At 41.4% G+C, this 25,612-nt stretch overlaps 2 protein-coding genes and 1 pseudogene across 2 annotated transcripts in view; 2 read left to right on the plus strand and 1 right to left on the minus strand.

Moving 5' to 3' along the window:
- LOC135707347 (ubiquitin-like modifier-activating enzyme 1) overlaps positions 1-5,058 on the plus strand; it is a 102,278-nt pseudogene extending 97,220 nt beyond the window's left edge.
- The window catches only part of LOC135707339 (uncharacterized), a 386,083-nt gene that overhangs the window by 161,984 nt on the left and 198,487 nt on the right, over positions 1-25,612 (plus strand). The window lies entirely within an intron of this gene.
- The window catches only part of LOC135707343 (matrix metalloproteinase-2-like), a 961,657-nt gene continuing 938,194 nt past the window's right edge, over positions 2,150-25,612 (minus strand). Inside the window, exon 5 of the transcript XR_010518220.1 lies at positions 2,150-2,333. The gene's annotated coding sequence lies outside the window, so the exon portion shown is untranslated. The remainder of the gene's footprint in view (positions 2,334-25,612) is intronic.

Here is a 25,612-nt window from a genome sequence, read left to right on the forward strand (position 1 = left end):
TGTAAATTGATGAAGGAAAAATAAACAAATTCCATTTGATGGAAGGATGAAATTCATTCAGAACATGTTCAAAACAGTTGGTTACAATATAGTCATAAATAAGCTGTGCAAGTCAATCAAATATAACTTGACATATGACATTTGAGCCAAAACGCTTATTTTGGCATTCTGAACAAACGCCTTTTTTTTATGTTGCTCCCGCCTAGATCCCTCTTGGCTACAATCCTGGAGTTTCGAGATTCAAAAAAAAAAATCATCTTTCAGAAGAGATTACTGCACAAGCAGCAGTTGTCATCCTCAACTGAAATTTTATATATGTACCTACTAATCTATCTGATTTCATCGTACTTTTAAAGCACAACATTTTGGCTGTTTCCCGTATTTTTCACTTTTTAGACCACAGTTAAATTATGAACATAAGTAAACAAATGAGCTAGTTATGATTTCATTTAATGAGAATCCTGCCCAGAACATGTGAAAAATAACACAAAAATATTATTGTGCCATTGGCGTGAAGGAATTCAATAAAAAATAAAAAAAAAAATATTAAATAGCATTGATTTTCCACCAGAAAAGCTAAGAACTACAACTCACTCATCATAATTTGCCCTTGGAAACACATCAAGTAGAAGAGTTTTCCAAAGTGTGGTGAAAATTTGACCCCAAAATATTAGGCCATTTTTTGACAATTTTGATACCTGCCGGTAATCAGTCTGTTTACTGTAGTTACTCAAACAAAAACAAAATGTGGGTACACTTTTAAGAATCTACATTTAAATAAAAAACCTTTAAATTGACGTTCTAATATCATGAATAGCTTATTTGGTTGTGGAGTAATTCTTCTGAAAGTTGATTTTTTTAAATCTCGAAACTCCAGGGTTGTAGCCCAGAAGGATGTAGGCACTTTAGAGTAAAATAAAAAAAGGCGTTTGTTCAGAATGCCAAAATAAGCATTTTGGCCAAGTTGGCTCAAATCGGTGACATCGACCACTGGTGGTGTACCCACTTAAGCTGGAATGACCCAAATTGATGATGAAAAAATAAACAAATTCCATTTGATGGAAGGATGAAATTAATTTAAAACATGTTCAAAACAGTAGGTTACGTTATAGTCATAAATAAGTTGCGCAAGTCAATCACATATAACTTGACATATGTTATATATATAGATCCCACCTCTTGCGATTTTTCGTTATAAATGAGTTGAATATAAGTGACTAGACGTAAATTTTTACAGCTGAGATTGTCATATATAAGATATGTAAACCCGTTTATGACAAACTGTGTTGCTTGGGCAACGACCGACTAATCATATAATTACCAAAAACGGAATGTACGTTATGATATGTCCACGTTTCATCCATTTATTATATTCTGAAGTATCGCAATCGATTTAAACAAATCTGATGCTTTCTGAATCATCATACCCCTTAAATGCTGCACAGTAGGCATGGTCGTTATGATATGCGTGACGGATCTTCGCTGTGTTGGTGTTTGATTAGATTAGATTAGATTAAGGATGAGAAACAATGATGCTATTCAAATTTACTATTCATATTTATTGAATTTTTACGAAGATCATCTTCACCGCTATGCACAACATTCAGTTCTTGTCGGATTATCCTGAAATTTTGCGTTTGAGACTAGAGTCGATCAGCAAATCAGCAGAAAATAAAATGAAAATAATTATTAATTAAATGTAATTTAAATTACAACCGGTTTCGCTCCGCTGTGCACTAATGCATCGTATTACGATTCGCGAAACAATGTTTATATAACAGCTTAGCTTTCATTCAGTTAACATTCACCTCCAACTTACGCTGGCTTCACAGTAGCCACTCACTCCCCCACAGTATAACGCGTTCGTTAGGAACCAGGTATTGAAGGGAATTTAACTTTTAATTATTTATTACGAGCGAGTTAATTCCATTCATCGTTACTGCAACTCCTTCATCATCGTCTAGTCGTTGTCGTCGTCGCCAACAGCATCGGCATGACGTGACGATGGGTGTGTGTTTGTGTGTGGGTGGGACGATTGGCGGTTGATTTAATGAGAAATATTTTCCCGGTGATTATGTGATGAAATTATGAAGTTTTCTCGCTTCTGGGGTGGAAAAAGTCCTGAAAACGGTGGGACTAAATCTTACTTCTACGACCAGCCCCGGTGTCAACCCAAGTCGGGATCAGTTGTTTGGTGGCTGCTGCTGCTGCTACTGACTGTCGCTGACTTTTAGTGTTGTTAAAGTGATAAAAGTTTGCGCCGTGAACGACTAAATCGACCATATGGTTGTTTGTAGGTACCACCCTACAAGGGGGCACGTATGTTGGCTTACCTGTTGGAAAGAGATAGAGAAGAGGGAATGAGTGAGAATCACGGGTTTCTGCGGAAAGATGCTTGAACATTTGTTTGCATTCGCCTAGATAAGTTGCTCAAAACCCATTAGGGCTTAGTGTCTGTGCGCTTCAGCGAGGTGTTCGTGCTCATTCACGGTTCCCGGTAGCTTGCGGGAGTGCATATATAAACATCCTAGCGCATAGACAGTGATGCTTCTGCTTGCATTCAAGCGTTAGAAAATACGATCAACCGGCAGTGAAGGGCAAAATGGCAAAGTCGTATAAAAGTATCAAAATATCAAAATTGATCTGATTATTCCTACCGAGCAGACCATTTATCGACAGACAAAAACAAATTTAAACAATGTGGCTACCATTATCCAGATTACTGCTGCCGGATGTGGCTTCAGCATTAATCCCCCCCACTTACAGCGAAGGCTATTAACCGGGTCAGCAAAATGTTTTGTGTAACCAGAGATACAACACAGACATGATCCCCTCCCCCCATCCTCTGATTTCCAATTCAAATTATCGTGGTCTACTTCTCAGGACCGGTCTGCATACACTATCAGTATGCGTTTTGCATCCGAACGCCCCCACAACGAGGACGACCTGAAAGCATGATTCCAGCAGAGCATCTTTCTAGTGTACTGCTACTGTCTTCGATAAGAGGTTGCCACTTCAGAATCCACTCGACAATCGTCTTATCAGCTCCTTTCGCCTCCGCTGTGCACCATTCCCATCCAAGATCTCTATATTTGCTATTGTTCTTAGAGCCCTTCCACCACCGACTGCCGCCGTCTAACCGATCCGTCCGCAAACACCGCAAAGCCGAAACTATAGCGCCCTCTCTCTCTCAGAGGCAAACACAACCGCAATGCCTCTGCTGGGTGTTCGACGCAAAGCCCACCCATTCAATTTTGTGGGGCAGCAGCAAACAGAAGCCCTCCTCTGTTTGCCAACTGCAGATTCTTGGCACGGATGCTGCTGCTTCTTGCAAGATGCTTGCTCTCAACGCCCGCACTGTATCATCATCGCCTCGTCGTCGTCGTCGTTGTCGTCGCCGATGTCTGGTGGTGGTGATGATGGGTTGCATACAGAACCGAACGCAGGCAGCCAGTGGAGAAAACCCCTTTAGAATGGAAGTCAGCCACACAGCGAATTGACCTCGGACAAGTTGTTCTGTGTAAATCTTTGCCTTGCCATTCAGTATCCTCCGCCTCGGAGCCCATAAGACGGAGCAAATAAAACAACAAGAGAACGATGACGATGAGCAACTTGATGAAATTGGCTTTTCGTAAATTTGCATTCGAAACAACTCCCTCCCGGTTTGAGGATTTCGGAATTGGGTCTGCGCTGGATAGGGAGTTTGGAATTTGCGGGATGAATACTTGTTCAAACTTGAGCAAAGTTTCTAACGATCATGGGAGATGTTTGATTTGTAGTTTTCAAAATCATTACATATGCAGTATTGATGCTTGCATTCACCACCGGCACACTGCACGCCCGATGAGAGTAGCTCAAAATTGAATTTGCGAAATGTGGGGTTACTCAGTGAATGAGCAAAATTTTCCAAGATTGTCCAGGACTGAGTAAAGTTTTGTTCGATTTTCATCAGAGTTAAGCAGTTTTTCCCGGAAAAAGGAAGACAATTTCACTCACCCACTGAGAATCTCCACTTTTTGCAATTTTGAGTTGAATTCGACATAATTTTGAGTTACTTTCACGGGCTGTGTGCACTGGAGATGGGTGATTTCCCCGGAATAACATTAAACTAACCACCGCACCGCTAAAGCAACAACACACACACGCAACACCATGGGCGATGGACCGGATTAATGTTGGTTAGTTTCGTTTACACTTGCTTCCACATGTAATGCAATTTTACCTTGATAACAAGTTCAACGAGTGAAACGTGATGATTTTCACACCGCAAGTGTACACACGGTGGATGCTGCGTTTCGAATTAAATGCACTCTTATAAGTGCTTCGACTGCATCCAAGTTTACAGCTTTACCGTTTGATTTCGTGCTTGAACTCGCATTCTATATTACTATATATAAAATTACCATAGAACTGATGCAGTTACATGGTTTCTATTTAACTGTAGAAACAGTTCCACGTCAACTGAAGAATTTATTTTAATTTCCTCCCTCCGAATTCCATGAAAACTTCGGCTAATGGATCGCTAGGGACAATGAACCAAGTTTGTGCTGGAATCCAGCTATTTAGACTCTCGCCTAAGTTTACAAAATGGCGTATTCGATATTTTTCAATAAATACACACCGAAAAAAATCACAATTTTACGACAAAAAATTAATCAAAAAATCTGTTACAATGTAACATTACTATAAGAATAGGCAGTACAACTAACTACTTCTTACAGTTATTGAAATAGAAGAGAAGTTTTAATTTGCTAGTTTATTAGAAGATTGCTTTGATTGTTATTTGTATCTGAACGCCTACTGCTACTAACACTCCTCCTCTATCAGCTCCGGACGAATTCCTACCTCGATGCGTAACTTTTCTAGCCGCATCCGTTGAAGTGGCTTCGTTAGTATATCGGCCAACATGGATTCTGTTGGGCAATACATCATTGTAATTATTTTCTTCTCTTGCAGATCGCGAATGAAGAAGAACTCTGTGTCAATGTGCTTGTTGCGTCGTTCGACACGGTGGCACCCTTCAGCAAGCGCTACGAACTCCGCCTCAGTGGAACATGACGAGGATACCTGAGTTTGACTTCCTGTCACGTGAGTCTCCGGCCCAATCCGCATCAACAAACATTTCTAGTCCTTTGGTCGAAGTACCTAGATGGAGCTTATGATTACAGGTGGTATTTAGGTAGCGTAAGATCCTCTTTGCTTCAGACTAATCTTGAGTGTTTGGGCAGCTGGACTTCTGTGCCAAAATCGAGACACTTACTGCGATGTCCGGTCTTGTATGTACTGCTTCGTACAGAAGATCCCCGATCAGACTCTCAGCAAAAAAATAATTTTGATATCACATCAAAGTGGATGCACTTCAATCGTGTCGAAAATATGGTTTATTATTACTTGCCAAAAACGACAAAATTATCATTAATACAGTGCATCAACTCATATTACGCTGCTTTTACTGCATTTGTTTATTTTTGTGGCCATAAAAATTACATGAGATTTTCGACATAATCCATGAATTCTCTTGGATGTAATATTAAAATTAATTTTTTGCTTTGCTCAAATAATCGTAGTTATTGGGTTGCTGATCCATCTCCTCCTTCAGCTGATGTCGAGCGGTACCTTCGACGGTTTCGCCTTGTCCAACCAACAAAAACGTTGTCCCAACTTCCGGATGTACGTTGCTTGATTTACCTTGCACTTTTCTCTATCTCCATTCCAAGAAAATGACGGATGTCTCCTAGATCCGTCACGGTGAAACAAGTTCGAAGATGGTTGAAAATCGTCTTGAATTGCCGCTCTGTCTGTGTCACGATGATCATATCGTCAACGTAGATAAGGATGTACGTAAATTCACCGTTGCTCCGTCGTACATATAAGCATGGATCCGATTTCGTTGGTTGGAATCCCAAGTCTTTGAAAACGGAATCCACTTTCCGGTTCCATACGCGCGCTGATTGCTTCAGGCTGTACAGATTCCTCCTCAAGCGGCAGACGGTTTGGGGGACTGGAAAAAGTCGGGGGAATTCCGAATTGTTTTGTTCATCATCCAATATTCCTTGACCTCCTGATCAACTTTGCCGAAGAAATCATCCGTCTAAATAGTCAGGGTCTTGAGATACAGCAGCATAAATATATTCACTTTCAATGCTCACTAGCGCCACCTAGTGGAAGAATTCTGGATTGTTCTGTCTATCATCCAACAGTCCTTGACCTCCTGATCAACTTTGCCGAAGAAATCATCCATCTAAATAGTCAGGATCTTGAGATACAGCAGCACAAATATATTCACTTTCAATGCTCACTAGCGCCACCTAGTGGAGTAGTTCTGGATTGTTCTGTCCATCATCCAACAGTCCTTGACCTCCTGATCAACTTTGCCGAAGAAATCATCCGTCTAAATAGTCAGGATCTTGAGATACAGCAGCACAAATATATTCACTTCCAATAATCACTAGCGCGCACCTAGTGGAGGAATTCCGAATTTTTCTGTCCATCATCCAACAATCCTTCACCCCCTGATCAACGTTGCCGAAGAAATCATCCGTCTAAATAGTCAGGATCTTGAGATACAGCAGCACAAACATATACACTTCGAATGCTCACTAGCGCCGCCTAGCGGAAGAGTTCAGAATTGTTCTGTCCGTCATCCAACAGTCCTTGACCTCTTGATCAACTTTGCTCAAGAAATCATCTGTCTATATCATCGGTATCTTGAGATACAGCATTCAAATCATGCAAAATAGGAGATTTTAGGGCAAAACTGTAAAAAACCCCAACTTACCCTATCGTGCCCAAGATGAAACCCACTTCAATCGATTCCTGAGACTTTTTTTTCTATAAAAATAACTATTTTTAAGTCTCTTGTTCCAGCGAGCACCGAAGTTATTGAATTTTAACACATTGTTTCGATTTTGTCCCCAGTGTGCACCGGTAGGTGGTCGGATGACAGTTCGGTAATGGCACGGGGCTCAGAGCAATCGTCCGCCATGTTGGTGAGAACGATGTCGAGGTTGGATCCGGTACCAGCTGGTGAGTAGAAGGTAGGCGATTCCCGATGGATAACCACGTAGTGTCCCGCCTGCAGGTCCAATTACTTTTTGCATTGTCCCACAGAGAGTGGCGTGCGTTGAGATCACCGGCGAGGATAAACTTATCCTTTCGACGAGTCAACTTCTGGATGTCATTCTGGAGACGATCGATTGTTCCAGGGCAGTAGATGGCGATGAGTGTGATGGGACCACCCAGCGCTGCCAGCTCGACTAGAATGGCTTCAACGAACGATAGACGAAAGTCAGGCAGCATCCTGTACTCCAGTCCTCTCCTGATGGCAATGGCAATGCCACCGCCCCTCTGTGCTCGAACTCGGTCCAGTCTAGCAATTGTGTGATTTGGCACAACCGAAACATCCAGCTCGTGCAGCCCGCGTAGAATGACCTTGAAGGGCTTCGTCGACGGCACGTCGTGGGTGAAATATTCCACCTTCCAGAGTTGCAGTGTCTCCGCCACTGATTTAAAATGTTCCACCGAGGGGACGGTGATTTTCACGCCATCAGCGCGGAATTCGGCCCGTAGCCCTTTACGGACTAGCACATTCAGAGTGTCAAGCAGCTCGCGTGGCTGTCCCTTGACATATAAAGGAGGCAACATCTCCTTTTTCTCAACGCTTTCACGCCTTTCGCCATCATTCTCCTGGAGCAGCGTTTCGTGACGCTGATGCCCTACTAACGTGATGCTGGCTACTTTTTTGCAGTGCTATTACGCTAGCGCTAGCAAATCTGCATAGATGTAAACACCACATTAACCGCTGGCTTGCTCCTGCTTGCTGCAGGACTCAGTGCCAGTGCCCCACCGTCCGAAGCGGTAATGAGTAGATGCACGTTTTTTTGCCATTTAAATGATCTTTATTTCTTGTGATTGTGTGGTTTACATGTATGAATTTGTTAAGTGACACAGATGCGTCTTTTCAACTTTAGTACATTTGAGATTTTAATTATTATTTACAGTTCCTAGTCCTATCAGGCCTATTTTAAAGTATGACCACCTCGGTGGGATTGGTTTGATTTGAATTGGAAAAAGGAGACTACTTATAACTACTATTTACAACTACAACTAACCTACAACTACTATGTACACCTAACCTACTATATACAAATTGCTTATCAAAGCATGTTCTGATAAATTACATTTTTGTGCAAATGTAGTCTTAATTTCGTTAATTTTGGAATCTATTTTGGCAATGCCTGCCTCTTCATGTAAATTTGTTATTCTAGTGTCGAAAGGACGATCAAGAACCATCCTCAGCACTCTATTTTGTGCGACCTGAATTTTGTTCCTGTGAGTCTGTGCACATGATTCCCACACCGGAGCTGCGTAGAGGATCGCAGGTGCTATGATTTGTTTGTAGACGGCCAGTTTGTTCACCCTTGAGAGGCGGGATCTGCGGCAAATCAGCGGATACAGACTCCTAACCAAGGCGGAACACTTGACTACGGTTTTCTCCACATGCGAGCGGAATAGGAGCTTTTCGTCAAACAACATCCCGAGATAGGTTACTTCGGCGGACCACTCAACCCTTGTGCCATCCATGATTACAGTACAAGAGGGAGTCGGTTTTAGTTTGGGTGATTGCCGATGGAGGAACATGATTGTTTGTGTTTTGGAAGCATTGATTTTGATTTTCCACGTGGTGGCATAATCAGCAAAGGCGTTAAGGCATCGTTGAAGTTTGTTCGTTATTTCGCGAGGCATCCTTCCTTTGACGGCTATTGCGGTATCATCTGCGAACAGGAAAAACACGCAACCGTCTCCAAGGGGAGGAATGTCGGAAGTGTAAATGCTGTAAAGCAAGGGGCCCAGAAGACTGCCTTGCGGGACTCCTGCTGGGATGGAAAACGTGTCGGAAAGACAACCATTCAACGATACCTTAAACGACCTTTGCTGGAGGTAGCTACGTTGAAGTTGAAGTTACAAAGCTTGTATACAAGCCCATTGTGCCAGACATTATCAAACGCTTTCTCAACGTCTAACAATGCCATGGCTGTGGACTTGGATACAGCTTTGTTACTTCGGATGTTATTCATCACCCGCACTAGCTGGTGATTGGTGGAGTGCCCCTTTCTGAACCCAAACTGTTCCGGAAGGAGAATGTTATTTTCCTCGACAAACTTGAGCAAACAATTGAGAATGAGTTTCTCGAACAATTTGCTCAGCGCTGAAAGGAGGCTGATTGGTCTGTAGCTTGGAGCTAGCGTTGGGTCCTTCCCGGGTTTGCGGATAGGTATGATTTTCGCTGTCTTCCAGATACTTGGAAAGTAGTGCAGTTCCAAGCATCTGTTGAAGACAGCAGCCAGCAGAGAGTGAACCTTCATGCTGAGATTTTTCAACACTAGGTTGAATATTCCGTCAAACCCGGGGGCCTTCATGTTTTTGGTGCATTTCAGCGCTGAGCAAATCTGTTCCACTGTGATTCTATCCTCCGGAGGGATGGCACAAGGGGAGGAATCAAGGTTGAGTACGCATTGCTCAACCTGAACTTCGAGCGGACTTTGGATGTTGGAGCCAAGCAAGTGCGATTTGGCAATATGCTCACCAATCGCATTTGCTTTCTCCTGAGGGGTGATTATGAGCCGATCGTCATCATTTTCATCTTTTAGTGGCGGAATGGGTTTAGGGTGCGTCTTTAAGACCTTGGCAACTTTCCAGAATGGTCTGGAGCGGTCGTCCAGATTCTGGACAAGCCGCCCGAAACTTTCGTTCCGGAGTGAGACCATTCTGGAAGCAATCTCCTTGTTCAGATTGGCCATTTCACGTTTCCTCGCTAGATCTCCAGTCCTCTGAAACTGGCGTCTACGAACATTTCTCAGGCGAATTAAGAGTTGGGTGTGGGAATCAATGGCAATAAACTTACCCCTCACAGGAACTCGTCGGACGCACGCCTCGTCAGCCACGGTTATGGCTTGGTGGAGTACTTCCAACGCTCGATCGATGTCCTCCACGGAGTCAAGCGGCGGGTTGTCGATGATGTGCCTGTCTACCACGCGTCCAAACTGGGCCCAGTTTACGCGATGGTAGTCCTTGCGCAGGCTTGGAGCAGCAGCTACGTTGTATCCCAGTTCAGCCACCACCGGTTGATGGTCGGAGCTGAGTTCGTTTAAGGCTACCGGCTTGGACAAGCCGGTATTTGAAAGAAACAGGTCTAGCGTCGATGGGTTGCCTGCCGGTGAGATGAATGTTGGCTCGTCCGAGAACCAAACGGAGTACAGCCCATGCTGCGAATGGTCGAACAGCAGACGACCGTTCTGGTTCTGCTGGTAGTTCCGCCATGCCTCATGACGAGCATTCAGATCTCCTCCAACAACGAAGCGGGAACCGGTACGGGTGATGGTGGACAGGTCCTTCTTAAATTTAGCCGCTAGTCCACTGCTGGCGGCACACTGTCGAGGGCAGTAGGCGGCGATGAACTGGACGTATCCAGTCGACGACTCCACCTCCACACCAAGGGCCTCGATGATAGAGGTGCGGATATGGGACAGAGTGTGGTATTTTATTCCTTTCTTGACGACGACCGCAACACCACCCCCCCTGGAGCTGGTGCGATCAAGCCGGATAATGTTGTGGTCAGGCAACCAGAAGCTGTCGCCGGACTTTAGATGGGTCTCGGTTAGAAGGCCCACGTCGATGCTGTACTTGCGGAGGAAGTCGGCAAGCTCAATCTCTTTTGCTCTTACAGAGCAAGCATTCCAGGTGACGATAGTTAGCGGTTTAGACGCCATACTGGATGATGAACTTACCGAGCACCTGGATCTGTTCGGGCTTATTGCGGCACTTACGAAGAGCACCGGACATGTTGACGAAAATTTCCATCAGTTCATCCGCTGAGAACAGATCGGGGTTGTTGTTTTGCGCTGTTGGTTGTATCCAGAATCCAGGGGGGGATGGAGAGCTTTGGCCAGCAAAATCACCGGAAGCTTCTTGAGGGGGGGCGGGTTGCACCCGCGAATTCGCTTGCCTTTGCTGGGGAGCACGAAGAGGCGGAAAATCCTCCGTCCTGAATGCTGGGGTTTTGTCCTTCTTGCGTCCTGGTTGATTGTTGCTTGACGCCTGCTTTCGGATGCGTTTGAAGTCCTCGCGTTTGGAGCACTGTCTGTCGGAACCTTGATGTGCACCACCACAGTTAGCGCATTTTATCGCCACGGCTCCATCCGCAGGGCAGTTGGAAGTGGCGTGTTCTTGAGCGCAGTTGCTGCAGCGTGGCTTGATGTTGCAGTTGCGGGTACCGTGTCCAAAATTGAGGCACCTCATACACTGCGTTACGTCACGATGGCCGCCACGGTATGGCTCCCACCGTACGATGATGGAGCAGATTGATCGGATGGCTTGTAGCGCATTGAGCGTCACCGTCCCTTTCTGGAAGTGCACCAGGAAAAGACAATCCGGGTACGTCTTCACGTTTTCGTCTCTCCTTGTCATTCGGAAGACAGCGATTGGGGCAAGCTTGTACCGGTTGATTTCAGCTTCGACCATCTTGGGGTCGAAGTTTGGTAGACCCCTGATGACTACCTTGAAGGGCTTCTCACCGGGGATGTCGTGCGTGAAGAATTCCGCCTTGGTATCCTTCAGATATTTCACGGCCACTTCGTACTCCGCTTTTGTTCGGAGCATCACCTTGGTGCCGATCCTGCCGAGCTTAAACTCAGCTGCAACGCCCAGCGATGAAAGATCGCCAATCAGCGTGTTGAGTGGGACTTGCTTCACCACCAGTGGAGGAAGCTTCATTTTTGCTGCACTCGGGCTGGCAGCAGTTTCGTTGTCGACGGCGTCGCCGAAATCACCAATGACGCTGACGTTCGTCGTGGTGGCATCGTCCCGTCCACTCGCACCATCGGACTGGCCTTGATTTTTCTTCCTCTTCTTTGACCGCTTCACCGTGGCTGAGGTTGTATTCCCTACATCGGTGGGAAGAGTAGCGTACCTATTCGAAATAGGTACACTCAAGCTACCCTCACCGCTGTTCTTCTTCTCCGTTTTCTCTCGGAGCCTGCTCCGGGAGCGCTGTCTTCCCATCACACGAAGCGACCGACACTACTGACGACGCGATTAAACTGCGAATGTTTGGAACAAACTAGAAACTTTAGAACAACTCGACAGAGCGAGCAAAGACCGAACTGTACGGCTTGACGTTCAAGCAGAGAATGAGTAGATGCACGACAGCAGCGCTGTGTTATATCTTTTCAGGTTCAAGCAGAACGATGTGCAACAAAGTGGTACTCAATTATGACGACTGGGTTTGGGAAAACTTTTATTTCATGAAAACAGTGATACAATTTGTACATTTTCAAAAGTTTTTTTTAATGGAAAATTGGAAAAGTATTTATTTGAGCAGATTCGTAAAGTAATATCCTATCGATCGGCGTATTTCGATTTTAATTTCATCTATAAATGACAAAGTTACAAGCGTTAAAAACCTAACACTATTTCACCACACATATTTTTTTATTTGCACCCCAGTATAGTCGACAAAGACGTAGTTCTACGTCAAAATCTTCCGGCGGCCACATCACAGAATCTTTTCATGTCGCAAACATTGCAAATTCTGCATACTTTTCATGTACATCTGTAATTGAATCTTACGTTTCCCGGTTGGGTGTAGCCAGCATTAAATTTTCCACATAGTGTGTGGAGTCAGAGCCGTAACCGGAGCCGTAATATTGTTTACCAAATCCACACCGCAGCACCATTTAGTGAAAATCCCATAAACTCTAAGTTCCTATTAACCGCGCTCCAAGATTCCTAGTTGTAGCCGCGATGATGAAAATGAAGATGCTGCCGAAAAATTGAAGCAGATGGTAAACAACTGCTTAAAAAAGTAATAATCCCCCTCATTTGGAAACGTTTGCAAAGGCTTTGATAGTCAAGAAGCATTCTGCTTCTTGCGGTTCAGTACCTTCATCAACAGCTTCAATGTTTAACTGCGGAATGATACCTGCACCGTGAAAAAAATGCTAAATAAAAAATGTTTCCTCATTTTGGGGAAATGATCTCAAACAGAATTTAACTATAATAGGTATCATTCACGCATCAAAATCTCTGATTTTCTGGTCTCTTTCCCACAGTGTTGCCTTCCCTCTGACCGCAATCCGCGTTCTCATCGTTTATAAGTTTACAGCAATTTTCCCCATTGTAATTTTCCAGTTGGACGCGTGACCTCTGCCATGATGCTTGACGTCCTTTCTCCTCTCCGGAACCTCGCTTTTCATCGCACAGATCGTCCTCGGAGTTCGTATTAAGAGAGGAAGAGATACGAAACGGTGGGAAAACAAAACTCGGAAAACTTTTCTTCAATCGGTGCAGTGCAGTGTGCAGTGGTGGCGTGCTTTGCCGCACATTCCGCGTGGCTACCCTTAGCCAAGGCGAACGCGAAGATGCGACGTTAAGTTGATGGTCTGCTGCTGTTGGTCAGTCTTCCTTCACTGAGGTCTTGGTGTATGAGTTGCAACAAAGAGAGTGAAAATAATCTCAAGAATTTCGCCTGATGTTGATTTATGGGATTATTATTTCACTTGTCTTGGAAGCAGCCGGCGCTCCGAGCGAGCGGCGTATGCTCTTTGCTTTTTTGCAAAGATTTTTTTTTTCATTTGAAAACTGGTTTCATCAATTTCTGCTTGATGGGAGAGTCTGTGTATTTGGTTAGCTCTCGTGCTAGATATGAACCTTCTGACATGCTATGATATATGGAATTTTCTCAAGAAGATCACCTTACTCAATGTGATAAATTTCCACAAGAATGCCATAATCAATTTTGCTAACATCTCCATCAGTGCTGTAGTTGTGGATGGTCGTGGGTAGTCATTGACTAGTTAGCTCTAAAAGCAATATATTTGTAACTTGGATGCACCACGGCTTCAAAAACAAAGCCATATTTCCACCGGGGAAAAAAAAATACCGAAGATCGAAATTTGCTCTGCTTTTATACAGACGCAACCAGTTTTCTATTGTATTTTTGCTGGAAATGATTTTTTCATCGCGTTTTAGCTCAAAACAATGTGCCACTCGATAACTTAAGTTTTTTTTCTAGAAAAGAACTTTAGTCCAAAGCAAGTGCAAGTGATCAGGTGAAATGAATTCCAAAGTGATTTTTTGACTACGTTTATGATTTCTATATGGGGGTGCACTTTGTGAAAACCGAAAATGGAACATGTAACAAAAAATGAAAGATTTTGGACGTTAATAACTCAGTTGCCCCTGGACTAATTTCAATAATTTTATCACCAATCGATCAGATATATTTCTACTCATCTGTTAAATTTATATTTTTTTTAATGTCACTATTGAAAATTGCACGAATGTGCAACTCTTGCTTTGATATATAGTTAAAATTATCACTGATTTCCTGCTAAAAGCGATTTCCCTAACACAGATTTCAAAGTTGAATTCCATCCGGTCACACCAAACGGTGTTTATTCAAGTTAAGTACAGCATTTTTTTTTTAACTTTATTATAGAGATGTTTAGCCGTTGGCTAGTTCATGGCTAGTTACAGCACTTTCCTGAAATCATACCAGAACTCAATTACAAGCAATTCAACAAATTCCGAGACACAGCAACGACACTATCGACAGGAACTTCAGTCGATATCAGCAATAATAAGACACAACAGCAACAACAACAACAACAGCAGAACTGCATCCCAATGCATAATCATATTTCTGTATATCAGCATTCCCATTCCTTTCCACGAGGCGGCCATCCATCAGCGACAACGAGCCGGTTAGCAGCAGACAAAACATAGATATCATATAAGTAATAATTCGCGCACTAAGCGTTTTTCATTAAACCCTTTAGTATATAGCACATTGTAACTTTTTGCTTTAGAAGAATAAATCATTCTAGTTCAGACCATCAGTCGAGTAAGTCCGTAGTTCTAATTTAATTTTTGTAAAACGCCTCCCGAAGGCCCGAACTAATAACTTTCAATCACCGCGAGGTGAGTGGTGGTCGACGTTGCCAGTATTCCGTTGCCAGTAGGGAGATTAATTTTTATCAAATTTTAAGAAATCTGGCAATTTGTGGGAGATTTTCAAGGCCTTTTTGGCAAAGTACTTGAGTACTTAGGAAATACTGAAGAGGATTTCAAAACAATTCTGATCTTACCTACAAAGCAGTTCAAAAGATAAGTCTGAGAAGAATGTGACGGTCATCCTGAAGAGCGTACCAAGGAAATTATTAAGAATATTCTAAGGGAATTTCTTAGAGAAAAAATGAGACAAAATTATGCCAATTCTTGGAAATTTTTACCAGTTTGAGGGAATTGTGGAATCAAAGAGCGATTTATAAGAGATTACAAGAGATAATGCTAAGCACTCTTTGAATGTTACTATCATGTTATTATCAAGATTTGTTTAGGGGAATCTAGAATAGAAGTGTGATGAAATTCTAGGATGATTCAAATTGAACTCTGTAAATGAATTAAATTCAGACTAATAAAAAATTTCGTGATCTGGGACCCAGGAAAAACATAAATTCCAGAATTTAGAATCATTTCAAGATCCTGAGACTTCAAAAATTACTTTCATTTTAGTTATTTAATAATATTATTCTTTGGCATAAAATTATTTGCAATGGTCATGTGGAGTAACCCGTAGGTAAACTGTGTGTGAGTACCACGATGTTAGGTTTTGATTCTCACTTCAGGCGGGAGAATTTTAGTTTAAAATAAAATTGCCTACTGTCGAGTGTTGTGAGTTGTATGATGTCATGAATTAAATTTAAAGTCTGATCAATCGCAGAGTAATATTACAATAATTTAAAACTAATAACATTTTTAGGACATATTCTGGTACTGCATCAAATATTAAGGAATAAATCGACTATTAGTTTTAAAAAATCATCCCATCAAAGTTGCTTGAATCTTTGCTGCTTCATAATTCTAAAAATATTTTCTGAAGTATTTTACCAACAATTTAAATCAATTTTAAAAGGCTGCGTAATGGATATATACATTTTTTGGGTACACCGTGTCAATGCTTTTCTTAACTTTTGAATGATTTGCTTTATATATTTTTTAAAACATGGAATTCATAAACATTCTGGTATACTTTGAATTAATTCCAGATGATCATACTGATCTATTTTTACGGCAGATTGGCACATCACTTTGATTTCAATAGCATTATGTTAAAACAGGATTTTTTGGAGCATTCCAGATGTATCCAGATTTTATATTTTGACTGGTCTAAATTTTTCTGAAAATGACCTGGAAACGCTGGTGGTGGTTTTCTCAAGTACACAAAGAAAGGCTACCTGCATGCTGAGAGCTACAGTCCACATGACCATCCATAGAAGGAGGAAGAAGCCGCACCGCTATTGATCGGAATCAGTAGCTCCTCGTGAGTCGCTGTGGGTCATCTATGTCAAACGCGTCATACTAAAGAGTATAAACAGAGAGAACCCCGCACAAATTCCTATTCCTAAACAAAACACAAGCTCCTGCAGCAGTTAACAAATAAGATTTATTATATAAGACCACGTAGTCCTACGTCACCATTGCGTACAACCCCATAGGGCTGTCCTTTGTAGTTTTTTATCAGCTTTTCGACAGAACTGTTATTAGGCGATTTAGCAGATCCGATCCGGTGGAATTTCTTTCCGGAACGTGTTGCCCAAATATCCTAGTTAATTAAATCAATGAGTACCTCTCAGTGTCGAAAAATTATATCATACAAACACAACCATTTCATTCGAAACCACATCATTTGTCACTTTGCGGACAAACAGCACCAACTACTGTATATGCATGGCTTTTCCGGCTTTCAATTTCTCACTTTCGGTAGTGCCGGAAGAATTTGGCACAAGCGAACAATCTCCATCAGTATGAAACCAAACACAATCAATCAAAGTCAAATCAGCAGCAATCAGTTTTCCCATCAATATCAAGCATACAAACACAAACACACAAACAGTCTCTTTTCGGGGGAAAAAGCATACAAACCTTAACCAGAATTTGAGCTCAATTTTGTCAGAAAGAGGAAATTTTCGTTGTGAAACGGTCAACAAAACACAGGGTTTTACTTCCACCCCCACACCCCACCATGAACCCATTCACCTTGCAGTCTCTTGTTCTATGGTGCCTTGGTTTGGTGGCAAACTCATCACATCACGGACACACATTTGGTCGAAAAATTACTTTCTGTTTACATTTGCGGCTTCGGTCCATGTCTGTATGTGTGGGTGTGTGAGACTCTATCTAAAGTAGTTCATCGGTGGTGAGTTGGCGAGGAAAGGAGTGGTTAAGTTAGGCGAGACGACCGGAAACTGGACCATGTTTGGACTGATGTCAATGTGGGATTAAATAGAAATTCGCAGAACTGGACCAACACCGACACTGGTCTCTTATCTGTTGGATGGCAGCCCAGTTCGGTTGGTGGTGGTTGCAATAGTAGAGTGGTGACCTCATCCGGTGCCCATGGTTGACCAAATATTTGCCTCCACACAGGAAACGAGCAACTCGGAAATTGGAAAAAGATTAATGAAATTAGTTTTGGTCTGGGCGAAATGGGCGGCAGGCGGTCGGGGGATGCAATCACTGGAATCTTCCTACAATTGGTGTTTGTTTTTAGTGGGTTTAGTTGGACGTTTTTTAGCGGTTAAATGCAAATAATTATCGCAGTGATCAGCTCAGTAGTGCAACAAAAAGAAGATATTGGGTACAGTAAGGGGCGATCCATTTATTATGTCACGCTAAATTGAGGAACCTAATGCATTGCTTGTCACAAAACCATAAACCCTTCTCCCCACTTAGAGCGTGACATATATGTGCATCACCCCTAAATAGGAGATATCTACACTGAGGCAAATATACATATGAATTATGCCTTTAAACATTTCATTTTCCCTAGCGTTGATAGACGAGTTTTCAACTCACGGGCCCTGTAATCTCGTCTGTCTGCTCTCATTTACTATTTTGTTGTCAACATTATTTTTCATAATCCAAAATCAATCAAATTCATACCGATTTCTGAAGACTAAAATTCATAACTGCTTCTTATGTTATTTTGCCCAGTGTACGGCTGAGAAGCATGAAATTTAAACTTCTTATTATAAACCCGTTATTTTACCAAAAATAGATCGATTGAGATTGTGTAATCGATACAATGGATGAAAGTATGAGCGAAAACATAACCCTTCTCCGTTCGCCTGCTGAATAATGGTAGGACACTCTTAAAAGCATTATGCTTTCCTATCAAATTTCATTTCATAGGCACCTTTTTGCCATCTACTTGTGTTTAGCTTGTACCCATGAATGATGATGTACCAATATAAACTCAGGACATTATCCAAAAACGCCAAACTTGTCATACCAACCCTTAATCGATGAGCTCATAGGACAAAGAGTCATAAAGAATCCACAAACAGATAAAAAAAAACTTAGAATTTCTCCTCTTCTGAAAACTCAACGCTACCAACTCATATCGTTGCATTGACTCTCCTTCTAGCATCTGGGTAATAATCTAGAACAAAATATAGTGTCTTGGACCGGCACACACCCACACACGTTACCCTTTTTTCCCTCCGGAGCCACGAGCCCTACTCCTCATCCCAGCATTTTGATTTTCCCGGCTCCACACCGAGATTGAAGAAGAAACTGGAGAAACTTCAACCATCTCAACACTACTCACTCGAGTGGAAAGCAAAGTAATGCCGGGAACCCTCATCCTTTTCCTCGTATCTTCAGCTGTACGGGGGGGATCAGTCACTCACTTGGCTCACTTGGGAGAAGTTTTGAGCTGCTTCTTCTATCCCGTTCTTCGCCGTTGTCGGTCGGTCGCTTTCCTCATCAGGTCGAGCAACAAAGAAAAATTATACTTTTATGCTCCTGTCTTACGACGCGGGACAGGGAATCGGAATTCGTTGAAACTGCGAGAAATGAAGATCTTCACTTGGTGGAAGGCAGGCTGGTGGAAGACAGTGGGAGTTGAGGGGAAGATTCAATCACGAGAGCTGCTCTGGCATTGCTGGTGCTGGTCGATAAATCAATTTATTCGTTTGAAATCGACACCAGTGCACAGTGGGGATTATATGGACAGGATTAGAATGGTCTGCCGCTGAAATCCAAATATGAATATATTTTTTTTTATTAAGGTTGCTAATTGGATAAAGGAATCTTTTTTACCCAATTGTATTTGGCGCATGCTACGGGAGCACTTGTTTTGAGCCTACTCTATCTCAATATTCCATGCAAGATCAGAAAATATAAAGTTTACCGTCGAGCGGTGAGAAGGCCCTACGTTGCGTCTTTTTTATTTCCGGATCCACTTTAATACGCACGTTTAAAAAACAATTGATTTTTCAATTTATTCCAAATCCAATAACAAACTATGTCCCAAGAAACATTTCAAGTTTCATGCAACGATTTATTTCACTTAACGATCACTAATAGTACGTTCAGACTACAGAGTTATAACATGTTCTAGCGCTATCTTGATGGTTGTTTCTGTGTTGCAATTATTTGATAACCGTTATAACATGTTATAACTCTCCAGTCTGGACAGCGTTTAAGAGTGGTGCAAAATCCATTGATGCTACTCAGGGCTGTCATCTGATCACTCAATGCGCGCAATGTACTGATTTTCTGAAATATACAAAGTGGAATCAAGCAAATACAAAGTTGGCTTGTTTTTAACCCTGTGCAAGTGTAAAGCAGCGGAGAAGAGAAGACAGACACACACCCAGAAATAACGAAAGCTCAATGTGTATCCATCGCTCCGACGGCTTCGACGCAAAGAGCGCCACTCAGTGTAGGGTTGCAAATGGGAAACCCAGCAAAAAGACAAAATTCTTCTTTGTTACGCCCTTCTTCATCTCCTATGCATGCAGTCATGGTATGCAAAGTCTGCAAAGAATTCAAAGAAGACATTAGCGCTTGTTGTATTATATTCGCTCCCTGCGCCGCACGGAGTGTACCACTCATTGTCTGGATCGCTTTCTCACAGATTAGTGTGCGAAGTAAATGGGAGAACCACACACTCTTTGTCGAGTGTAGTGAGATGCATGCACTAAGTTGCTTTGCTAACGCTCTGAGGTGTTTTCCAGCCCTGATGCTACTCTCAAATACGAGAGCGCGTCTCTGGAAGGAGAAAGAGAAAAAGGAGAGAGAGATTTCATACTTATAAGTGAGAGTAGTTGGATTCCAAAAGGTGTTACTTCCATATAGCACAATCGAGTAGTGCACGGTGTTGTGACTGGAGTAGCACTTTTCAATCGGGGAAGACGTCGCTTAGGCTGGGTGCATAATATCGAGACACTCAGGGCATCTTTAGCGGTGGTCTGATCTAGATCCAAATTTATGTCACATTTGAAACAGCTAAAATGAAATAGATCAAGCTAAAATAGATCAAACTGCGTGCGTACGCACCGGTTGGTCTAGTTTTGGCCGTTCTATTTCAAACGTCAAAACCCGAGTCAAAACTAACTCACTCCATGATTTCGTGGTCAACCATTTTTTACCGCGAAATTGACCTCTGATGGCCGTTTCCGGGTGAGATATGTAGCTTTAACAAAAAGCCTTCAACCACCGACACACCGACATGAATGACCATAGCAAAAACAATAAAATGTCTAACCAAAGCACACTAATGACATCTGGCTCCGGGTTCACGGGAAATATTTAACTTTTCATCAACAGATTAGCGACAAATTCAATTCTCTATGCGATCAGAAAGCTGGTATCAGATTAATTGTCTATCAGGGAGATCTTCAATTCAACGATTGCGCAATGTCACCGGATGTAATCATGAACACGAACAGTTTCTTCGCTTGTGATAGTCGGTAAAGCACTTGAACTTCTATATAGTAAAGGTGAAACTTTGGATGGTACGTTCCAATATGAAACCGCCTTCTTTGGATGCAAGTGCCACGATCTACAGGATGAATTGATCAAGAATAGTTGCAACTTCCTTGGAAAGGATATCTTCTACTCCCTGTTCTACGCGGGAATCACCGAAGATCCTCTCGAAACGTACATCTATTTTAGTCTGATCTACTACCAGAAACTCAACCACTTTCCCCTGGATAAAATGCACGTTTCACGACCTACAACGGCAATGGGCCTATCAGGTTTTGTAAACAAAACTTTGTAAGTCCTTTCCTTGCAAAGCATAAGCGGCCCTCACAAACCAACCTGAGCACTTGAAGGTCTGTGGAATAATTTCATGAAAAACCTAATTTCATGAAAGGTTCTCTGAAAGACATGATTTCAATTTTAGGGTTGTAGACGATGTTCAGAATAATGCTTGGATCAACCTGAAGTATTGAAAAATATGCAAGGCTTAGGAGATCTCTGATCACCTGATGATCTTAGGAATATTTTCTGAGACACCTGGTGTCATGAGAGAATATCTAAGAGACGTGATTTGAATAATTGGGCAGTTTGAGATATTCTTAATGGTACCTGATCAACCTCATGTCTTGAAAAAAAATATCTTAAAGATTTCATTGAGATCACTGATCACCTGATGCCTTAAAAAAAATCCTGATCATCCTGGTGTCATGCTTGAAAATCTGAGAGACGTGGTTTGATTTGTTGAACAGTTGATTTAGAACAATACTTGATCATCCTGAAGTATTGAAAAAATATCCAACGAAGCATTTGGAGGTATCTGATCACCTGGAGGTTTTTGGAATAATTTTTGATTCACGTGGTGTCAGAATATCTGAGAGACACAATTTGAATTGTTGGATACCTTCAGAATGGTACCTATTTAACCTTTGAAAGGATTGAAAAAAATATCTTGAGGATTTAATGAAGATGTCTGAGCCTTTGTATTAATTTCTGAGCAACCTGGTGTCATAAGAAAATATCTGGGAGACGTGATTTGAATTACTGGACAGTAAAAGATCTTCAGAATAATTAATCAACCAGAAATATTAAAAAAATATCTAGAGATCCTGAAAATCTTTCGAAAAAATAGGAGTAATTTGTTTTCCTGAGAAAAAAGCTGAGAGAAATTATTTGAATTGTTGGACAGTTTGGTATCGTTAGAATAGAACCTGAACAACACGCTGCGTTGAAAAAATATTCTGAGTACTTTATGGACATCTCTGATTACCTGAAAGGTTATGAAGTAGTTTCTGAGTATCATATGAGAAAATTTGTTAGGGATGTAATTTGGATTGTTGATTATTTAATGGAGCTTGATGATCACTGAATAGTCTTTTAAAAATTTCTGTGCAACCTGGTATGGTGGGTGAAGCTTACGATAAAAACGTGATTTTAATTAGATGAGAAACGTGATTTTAATTTGATAGGCAGTTGAAAATCTTCAGAATAATACTTGATCAACCTGAAGACTTGCAACAATATAATGAGAAGTTTTTTAAGGTCTCTGATCACCTTTGGGTCTTTGGAACATTTAGTTGCTGATCAACCTGATGTCTAGAAAAAATAGCCAGAGAAATTTATGCAAATTTTCAAACACATGAAGGTTTTTAGAATATTCTATGAGCTACCTGGTATATTATGAAAGAATATCTGAGAGAAGTGATTTGGATTGTTGGATAGATAAAGATCTTCAGCCATCATACATAAACTACCAGAAGTCTTGAAAACATATCCAGTTTTGGAGACCTATGAGCACCAGATGGTCATTGCAATAATTTCTGAGACCTGATTTCATATGAGAGAATCTCTGAGAGACATTATTTGAAGTGTTGGACATTTGAAGATCCTCAGAATAATATTTGATAATCATAAAGTATTGAAAAAGTATCCTGAGAAGTTTTTAGAGACTAGTATCTCGAGAGAATAGTACCTGATCAACCTGAAGTTTTTAAAAAGTATCCAGAGGGGTATACGGAAATTTTAAAACACATAAAGCTCCTTGGAATAATTTATTAGCTGCCTGGTATCATATGAGAAAACATCTGAGAGGTGTGATTTTGATTGTTTCATCGTTGGATATTTTCAGAATAATACCTGATTTACCTGAAGTCTTGAAAAAGTATCTGGAGGTTATCATGGGGATCTCTGATCATTTGATGGTTTTCGGAATAAATACTGAGCAACCTGGTATCATGAGAGAACAGCTAATAAACATGATTTGAATTGTTGAATAGTTGAAGATCTTCAGAATAATATCTGAACAACCTGAAGTCTTGAAAAAGTATCCAGATGACTTCGTGGAAATCTTTGAATACCATTGAAGATCGTTGGAATAAATTCTGAGCAGCCTGGTATCATATGATAGAATATCTGTTTGATGGAAAATATACAAGCGCTATCATGAAATTCTGTGAAGATCCATGCATTTACATGAGTTCTATACAACAATAACAGAATGAGATTTCATTTCGTCACCTCGTTTTCCCCTGGCCATCCGCCAGTTCACACAAACACATAGTATACCATTAATTATACCAGCAAATTTCGAGTTTCATATTCACTTTGGATCCGCCTCAGTATTTCGACGGTTGAAATACACTTCTTCGCCGGACCATGGCACAAATTCACAACGTAGCGCCTGGTCAACCCTGGAAGAAACATTTGTACTGATATTCGTGTTTCAAACCCGCTCAGAAATAAGACAGAACCGTTGAGCAGTTGCAAATATGGTGCAAAGTAGTGCTCGAACAATGAAACTGCAACTCAGCATTGTGGGAGGTGCGTTTCTAATCTAGTTTCAAATTGTAACAGTCAATATTAAATACAACTGCATTGCGAACGGCCTAACAGTCCTTAACCGATTGGCTTTAAAATATTACTTAGGGAAATAGGGCTTTGCACCACTTCGTCATACTCCACTTTGCTTCGTCATACCTTGCTTCCCTAAAATCCCTTATTTCAAATTTCAACTTTTAATTGTAACATATCTCACAAAGTTTTGTTTCAAAGGTTTTTAGCATATAGAACGGAAACAACGAAGTAGCGTGGAGCCCTATTTGAACACATTAATTCTATCGTAATTTCCTATACAAATATTAGGGAACGGATCTAAAGAACCGAAACCCCCTTGCACGATTTTTTTCCTATATAATAGGGTTTTTGATCCAATTTCCGTCGTACTAAGCACAACCCACGCTTGATCTCTCTTTTCTGAACGAGTTTAAACAAAAAGGGGAATATTTCTGTCAAATATGACTTTTAAATTTAGTCATATTTCCATACGTACCATTGGATTTGATAAAGAGTCACAAATTATTGAGATATTGCTTAAATTCTAATACTGCTTCTTGATTCTAAATTCATTAGATTAGATTTTTAGATTTTTAGCCATTAGATTTTCTTCGTCCTACGGAAAAACCTAGAAAAAGGGGATTCGCTAGGAGCACTTCTTTTGTTTTGAGAACAATGAGCGTAAATGTTCATATAATGCGCTCTAATAGGATTTTTGTTATAGCTAATGAACTAACGCATCGGCACATACCTATTATTGATTTGTGCACGGTGAGATAATTGATATTATTGATCTTTTCTGATCGATAGAACGGAAATGGGCGAATACGACGAAGTAGCGCTCTACCCTATTTTAGAACCAACCGTTTTGTGAATTTTTGCACCCAAACTAAATTTAAGGGCCTCGGTAAAGGCGCAGCTACAAGGCAAGACCATGCTGGAGGTGGCTGGGTTCGATTCCCGGTCCGGTCTAGGAATTTTTCAGGTTAGAAAATTTTTCGACTTCCCTGGGCATAGAGTATGATTTTACTTGCCACACAATTATACTAATGCAAAAATGGTACAGGCATCGGAAGCTCTCAAATAATAACTGTGGAAGTGCATCTAGAACACTAAGTTGAAAGCACGCAATAGCCTAATATGTGATAAGCATTAAGATTGAAATGCGAAGAATAAGAAGAAGAAGGAGAACTAAGTTTAAGTGATTACAAACCAAGTTACAAACCTTAGGTCTACGAGTATTGATTGATCCGCCTTTCTACAGTGCTACAGCTATAGAAAAAGCAAACTCGCCGAGAAGTAAAAAAAAGAGAGAGAAAGAGACTTAACACTGTTGGAGCGGCAGCTCTCCAACACAAGAGGAATTAAATGTGCTTCTTTTTTCTTATTATTCGCATTTCAAGCTTATTGCTTTGCGCATATTAGCTTATTGCGTGCTCTCAACTTAGTGTTCTAAATGCACTTCCACAGTTATTAATTGAGAGCTTTCGATGCCAATACCAATGCATGAATTTGTATATTGTGTGGCAAGCACAATGATACTCTATGCCAAGAGAAATCGAAAAAATTTCCAACCCAAAAGATTCCCTCGACCGGACCGGGAATAAAACCCGCCGCCTCCGGCTTGGTAATACCGTGCCTTTACTGACTAGGCTATGAGACCCTCAAATGAAATGTGCTGCACGATCTAAAATGCTCTTTCACGTCTTTTTGAAAATGAAAGTGGTGCCTCGCAACAGCGTGTGTTCTACTTGCAGAAAATTGAGTAGCACCCGAAACTAGTGTCAACATTGTTTTTGTTTTTCAAAATGGAGCTAAAAATCAACTGCTAAACATATTTGACATGGTTATTTTACCCCATATTCTTCTATAAATCTCCCAATAGTTTCGCAAAGGCCACTTATTGAATGTAAAACCATAATTGGCAACTTTTTTAAGCTTTATTTTTGTG

This window comes from Ochlerotatus camptorhynchus, unplaced genomic scaffold (genome assembly GCF_037179485.1).
Source record: "Ochlerotatus camptorhynchus isolate MF236.1 unplaced genomic scaffold, CSIRO-AGI_Acam_v1.1 ptg000308l, whole genome shotgun sequence".
NCBI lineage: Eukaryota > Metazoa > Arthropoda > Insecta > Diptera > Culicidae > Ochlerotatus > Ochlerotatus camptorhynchus.